Source organism: Belonocnema kinseyi, chromosome 5 (genome assembly GCF_010883055.1).
Source record: "Belonocnema kinseyi isolate 2016_QV_RU_SX_M_011 chromosome 5, B_treatae_v1, whole genome shotgun sequence".
Taxonomy (NCBI): domain Eukaryota; kingdom Metazoa; phylum Arthropoda; class Insecta; order Hymenoptera; family Cynipidae; genus Belonocnema; species Belonocnema kinseyi.
The window spans coordinates 66425037-66432002 of record NC_046661.1 but is presented as its reverse complement, the minus strand read 5'-3'; the positions used below and the strand labels follow the sequence as shown (position 1 = coordinate 66432002).

Below are 6966 nucleotides of genomic sequence, written 5' to 3'. Positions count from 1 at the left end.
CTCACGTCTGGGCGAGCACCGCACACCCCTCGCAGCTTCGTAAACTCCCTGCGTCTCCTCACATGCATACCCATGGCATGTCGTCAATTCACGGAATGTCTGAAGTTTGATTTCTCAAAATTCATTTTCTCCTAGTTACGATTTAAACTTTTCATATTCCATGCAGCTAAAAAGGAATTCTAACGTATTTTGTACTTACAGTTACTCTAAATTAAAAAAAAATGGAACTTTAATTTTTGTGTGCATGAAACCAATTTCCATTACGAATAATATCAATAGTATGAATAATATTAAGGCTTAAGAATATCGTAGGGTACCGCAGCCTGCCCGATCCCTCGGCGATCCTTTTCTATTGTTCAGCGCTGGACTCGGTCTCGAAGCTGGACGGCTCTCAACCGGCGGCTTCTGCATTAAGTTAAAGGGGACATTTAAATGGAATATAGTGTAGAAACTCTGTTGAGCCCTACCATGGAGGTCAAGTCGAAGGCGCGTTGCATACTTTTCTTTATAGTTTGTCTATTTTTTATAATTTGTCTTTTTTGGTAAAAAAATCTTTTTTTTTTTGTTGAAAATTCATTTTTTGGGTTGAAACTTACTTTTTGAAAGTAAATATAAACTTTTTATGCCAAAAATTTACATACATTTTGTGTCAAAACTGTCTATTATTTGGAATTTTTTGTAGCGCCATTGTTATAAACAATTCTTGTGGCAAAATATATAAAATTTGAGATTTTTTCATATTACAATTTTCACGGAGAAAACGATATCGCAAAACCTTTATATTGCAAGAAAACGCAATATGAGAACGTGCAATCAGGCCCCGGAGCTTTGTACGATATTATGATGCACTAATATCACAGAAAAAAATGAAGTTATATTTTGTTGCTGTCATCTGCTACAGCGTCCTTAGGAATAGTGGTTAATGAATAAACATATTTTGGCGAAAGTTTCACTGAGGTTAGGAAAATAATTCTGAACTCGTCGACCGCGTCGCGCTGAAGTGAGCAAATTTCGGTAAAACATATAGAATCAACAACAGAAAACACAAAAAAAATGTACTTTTTGATCTATCTCCTCCGAAATAAATCCCATTATTGTAAACGAATTAGAACTTATTTAATACCATTTGCAAAAGCGTAAAATGTAACTAACATATGGGAATTCCCGTTTCTCTCAAATTTAATTAAGTTAAACGACGCTGGAAAGCGCTGGCGTCGTATTGTCGGTATACCTCGAATAAAAATGGAGCGATTATAAGATGAAAGATTATCCAGGCAACGTTAAAAATCGGAAAATATTTTCGATTCATGTAAAGTTTATCTGGCAAGGTTATTTTTTTCGGTCAATCTTTCACATGGAATCGATGTAAACCTTATCTTTAATTTTTTCTGTGATCCCTTGTTCACTACTCGAACCCTCGCGAGATAACAAAAGAAAAAATACAATGTGATAGCGTAATAAACTTAAATTTTTACGTTATAGATTGTACAATTATGCGGTATATAATGTAATAACTTGCAATGTACGATATCACGATTTTAAGTAATTACAGTGCGATAATTACGATATATAGTGCAGGAATTACGGTACATAATATAATTTATGCGATATAGTTTTCTCAGTGTCCTTTAATCGCCAGAATGGCTTCAGTTATTCCTTAAAATAATCAATATTTAATAATATTTAATGAAATATAAAAAAAAGGATCATCCAGGCTGCGGTACCCCCAGATTGTCTTAAGCCAATATCAATAATATGAATAATATCAATTAAATCATTTAATAGTATATTAATGCATCGTAGGAGGAAAGGAGTCCGAGGAACGAGTACTGCAAAAATCGCGCGAGATAAGAAATGCCTTGCTCCCGTGGCGAATACGATATTTTCTACAGCACATGTTGGAAATACGCGGATTTCCTAGTCTTTTTGAAGCAAGCCGGATCTGACTAGTTATTTTCGATTTTCGACTGAAGTAAAGAACAGAGAAAAGAAGTCCATAACAGGGGAAAAATTCAATTCCGGATGAATCAGAACCACACAGTATACCTGCAACAAAAATTAGTCTTGGTAGTGTGAATGGTACCACTACACAAGGTATCATTTTCCTTGGAATTGGAGTATGAAATGTCACCTACTATCAATTGTTTTTACAATTTTACGGCAAAATCAATCGATGATAGTTTTGTATCTCAACTACGAGTGAGATTGAACCCCATTTTGAAATTAGCTGCAACAAATTTAATCCTACCGTTTTTACTGTGAGGCTTATCCGGAAAACCTGTTCAATTCTTTTGAATCCGCCTTTTAAATTCAATTCGAATTAATTCCACGCCCGTCCGAAAAAAAACTTTCATACCTTCTAAGTGGGACAAGGAAAAAATATGCAAATACAGCAAGTTTGCGAAATTTATGTTTCAGCAATATGAGAAGCTACAAGCAAGAATGAAAAGAAGATCGGTTCGGAGATATCCGATTCACGGTGTGGGCCATTGAGGGTCATGAGCTTCGACAGATTAAATTCAAGGTGGCCAGCAGAATATATAATTAGCATTGCCTTTCTTTATTTTATTTTTCTGTTTAATTTACAACTTTATGGCTACTAGTAATTTTCTGCATTAAAATTTAACAACTATATTTGAATACGTAAAAGACTAAGCCTTAAGGCCATGCTATACTTACTCGATTCCTAATTTACTGACAAATCTGTAAACTTACAAAATACATTTAGTTAAACAAATTTGGTTTATTATATAGTAATTTTTTTTTGAATATAAAAATTTAGGAATGTACCTGCGTCCGTTAGTGTTTTTATTTAGGTTCACAAAATTATTAATCGATATCTCATTTCCTGCGAACATTCGTTATTAAAAAAATATCGAACAGGTAGGAAGCGGGTACACTGACTGTAGAAAAAATCATCTATGTACACTACATTTAAATTAAAAAAATTAATTGATCAAAAATCATCAGATGTTAAATTCAATACTTATGTATAAAATTTTTCTCCATTGACATTAAAGAATAATAATAAGCACAGCAAAAGTTGTACTGAATTGTGCTAGAGTTGTGCTGATTTATAAGCTGCGAAGATTTTTTCCAGAATTTCATAAAACTCTGATTGTTTCTAGAAACCGAATTTATTGTTATTGAAAATCAAAAGGATCTGCTTTGTAGCTCCTAGTGAGGAAAGGTGCCTAATATTCCATTTAAAGTAAACTGAGAAATAAAAGCAATTTCTGACACTAAAGTTTGTCATTTGTTTTATATTGTTTATGGGTGAAAATCAAAAAGTGATAATCTTTTGATATTAACCATTTGCGATATTTTGTAAGTCAAAATAATAATCAGATCTGCTTTTCCAAAATGAAAATATGCAAATTTTCATTTAATTATTATTATAAAGTAATGTCTCCTGCTTAAGATGGTTACTGCCCAATATGTCGAAGACATTTTTTTGCTATGAGTTCGATTTTTATTTTTAAATAGTCTGCATGGATTGTCTCGGTATATATCATCAGTCACAGGTGCATTCTGGTAATGCAATCCAAGGATTTGATAAGAGCAGTGCACCTAATTTGACATATTGGGCAAAGCATGGTTTTTACCACATCATTCACTAACTGGGTTGCAGTCAAGTGCAAGGTAGGCTCTTATTGTTGTTTTACTTATTATTATTTACTTTATTTATTATTATTTATTTATAATGTGCTATTTTAATTGCATGTTTTATTAAACTTTTACTCGGGTGAACCCGGTTATACGTCATAGCCACGGACTAAATCAAGTGACTGATGAGATTAGAATGTTATCAGTTAATTCAAATAATTTAATACGATGCTTGAAACCTCCTGCGATGATGTTGTAGGTATACAATTACGAGCGGCCACGAGCGTTGGAGGTGACAACAGTCATCTTTGGATGCTTTCTACGAACTATCATCTGCCACTCCACGGGTTTTTAGTCGCTCACTTACTGATGGTCAAGAAAGTTTCTTACAATGGGACAGGTGTTTAATAAAACCGCCTTCTGACCTGCTGCCAATACCCTACTGACTCCTAAATGTTCAAGATGTTCAGTGCATCTTGCGTGCACATTGCCTGTAACCGAAATCACAATGGTATGAATAAATGCATGATTCACATTCCTCCATATGGTCTTTACTTCATGCCTTAACTCGCTCTACTTGTGGATCTTGGTAGTATAGGTTGACTGCAAATTTTGGTTAAGCGGACAAGCAATGTCGATGATATAGACTCTTCTACCTTTTTCTCTCCCATCACGATGTCAAGTCGATTGGCCCGGATGTAATAATCCGTTTGGATAGTAAGATCCCAATATAAGATATGGCCTTCGCTTTCTAAAACGGGCATTGGAATGCATCTATAGAATTGCATCTATTCTTTTAAGAGTTCTAGGTTTAGGGCAAGTTGTTGATGTATAATGCCCACTACATCATTATGTCTGTGCGTATATTCTCTCTGAACCATTACGCGACAGCCATCAATAATGTGCTCGATAGATTCGTTAGTATTTCCACATAATCGGCATCGGTCAACCACGTCTTGATGTAACACGTGTTTGCGATAATTATTGGAGCTGACAACCTTTTCCTGTATCACAATGACGAATCCTTCCGTCTCTGGATACAGAACACCCTTTCTTAATGTGCCTCGTTAATGTGTTTCTTTGTGCCTCGGTGGCTCAGTTAGTTAGACGCTCGGACTTCACCTCAGAGGTCGGTGGTTCAATCCCTGATCCGGTACCTCTGGAAATTTTTCTATGTACCTTTACCGAGATTCTGGTGGTTCGGAACCCACCTTAAGCTGTAGGTCCCCTCATCGTTTAGTTCACTGCAACCAAAACCGTCAATGATTGGGTAAAAAAACCAGACTTTGTCCAATATGTCGGGGCACAACGCTCTCATCAGATCACTTGGTTGCATTATAAAAATGCGTCCGTGACTGTTGATATATACCGGGACATACCCGTGTTAAATTATAAAAACTAAAAATCCAACTCTAACCAAAAATGCCTTCGAAATGTGGGGCAGTAACCATCTTAAGCCTATGAAAAAAATTAATTGTTTCAAACTATTATATGTTTTATTAAAATTTGACTCAGGTGAACCCGGTTATACATCATAGTCACTGATTAAGTTAAGTGACTGACGAGATTAGAATGTTATAAGTTAATTCAAATGATTTAATAGGATACTTGAAACCTCCTGCGATGATGTTGTAGGTATACAATTACGAGCGGCAACTAGCGTTGGAGGTGACAACAGTCACCTCTGGACCATTTCTTAGAGCTACCATCAGCCACTCCAGGGGTTTTCAGTCGCTCCCATCCTGATGGTCACGAAAGTTTCGTACAATGCGACAGGTGTTTAATAAAACCGCCTTCTGAGCTGCTGCTAATACCCTACTGACTCCTAAATGTGCAAGATGTTCGGTGCATCTTGCGTGCACATTGCCTGTAGCCGAAATGAGAATGGGATGAATAGATCCATAATTCACATTCCGCCATATGGTCTTTACGTCATGTTACGCTCTCCATCTTAAAAGAGGGCAAGTGATCTGGGTTCTTCAAGATGTTTTAAAGGGTTCCAGCAAGGGCGGGGATCAGAACCTCTAGGTTTTTGTACCAGCAGTTGTACACCCTATCCACACCCGGCGCTTTCCACACTATTCATCCCAGGCAACCGTGCAACTCTGTCATTTTCGAAACGGAGCGACATCGTTTGCAGTTGACTTGACCTATGAGTATTTCAGATGTTCGACCAATATCTGACCATTTGCTCGGCCCAAAGTGGTTCACAATAATTTTGAATCTTGTTTTTGCCATCTGTAAGTCTGCGATAGAAACTTTTTTCTTCTGCCACAAAAGTCATATTGTCATTCCTTCTCGGGATCGCTCTCTTAAATCTTCGCAGTTGCGCTGAATGGATTATGAGTCTCTGCTTAAGATCTTCAATCACTTCGTTCAGGTTCGGACATGTTCTTTAACTGATCTTATGTGGGCGAAAGGTCTCCTAGATGTGGATATCAGTATCTGCGACGGATTGTCCTTTTAAAATTTATATAATCGTCCTAGTTTTGCTCTTATTTGATTAATCTCGCCTTGCAATCGAAATTTCCACGGAGAATTTGACATTTCTCTTGGGGCATATTTGTTAGTAGCCTGGCATCTGAGTTTCATGTTCATCATTCTGGCTCACGCGACCGCAGCGCAATATGCAAGAGTCTGCATCTGCAGCAAGCTCATATCCTGCTTTAAGAAAAGAGGCAGTGTCTCGATGTTTAAGCCACCGAATAACCGGAGAAGATCCTCGTTGACCCTAAATTTCGACTAACCGTTTCTCACTGATGGTTCTTGTTCTGCGAACTCTAGGATGGCAACAGTGAAGCACATTATAAGACGCAGGCCTTCCTGGCTTTCCTCATCGAGCTTTTCAGTGATCAATGGACCACGCGATATTCATCTTGCGCACGTCTCTACATTCTGTTAAGCGAATCCCTGCTACGAAGGACCTAAGTTTTAAGTGTTTGACCTCTCTTTTTCTCAAAAGGCTATCTTTCTTAGATTTATGGTAGTAGAAAAAACTTCGAATGCCTGTTTAATATGTGTTGTACACACCCTTTACAGGGTTTACTCCAACTTTTTCTGAAAAACTGCGTGCTGTCGATCATTCTCTCACTGAACAGAGTATAGATGTTTAATGATAAATTTATAACCGGCGAAAAGAAATAGGTTTTGGCTTTAATTTTAAAAAGAATATTTTAAGGTTCATTCAACTGTGATTTATTGATGCGCATCCTATCTCGACATGAAGGTTTGGCACTAGTATCAATGTAGGATCCAATTTGGGTACTAACATGAGTTCCCATATAGCAAGGTTGTATGCATGTTCCACTGGGCTTCCATATTTTGAATTGTTTGTTGAACTATAATGTCATAACGTATGTA

At 36.8% G+C, this 6966-nt stretch overlaps 1 long non-coding RNA gene across 1 annotated transcript; it reads left to right on the top strand.

Moving 5' to 3' along the window:
* The first annotated feature begins 1807 nt into the window (after nt 1-1807).
* LOC117173298 lies at nt 1808-4039 on the top strand. The gene is made up of 3 exons (XR_004467155.1): nt 1808-2094; nt 2419-2524; nt 3866-4039. It is a non-coding gene; the product is annotated as an uncharacterized LOC117173298 (long non-coding RNA).
* Nucleotides 4040-6966: the final 2927 nt, after the last annotated feature.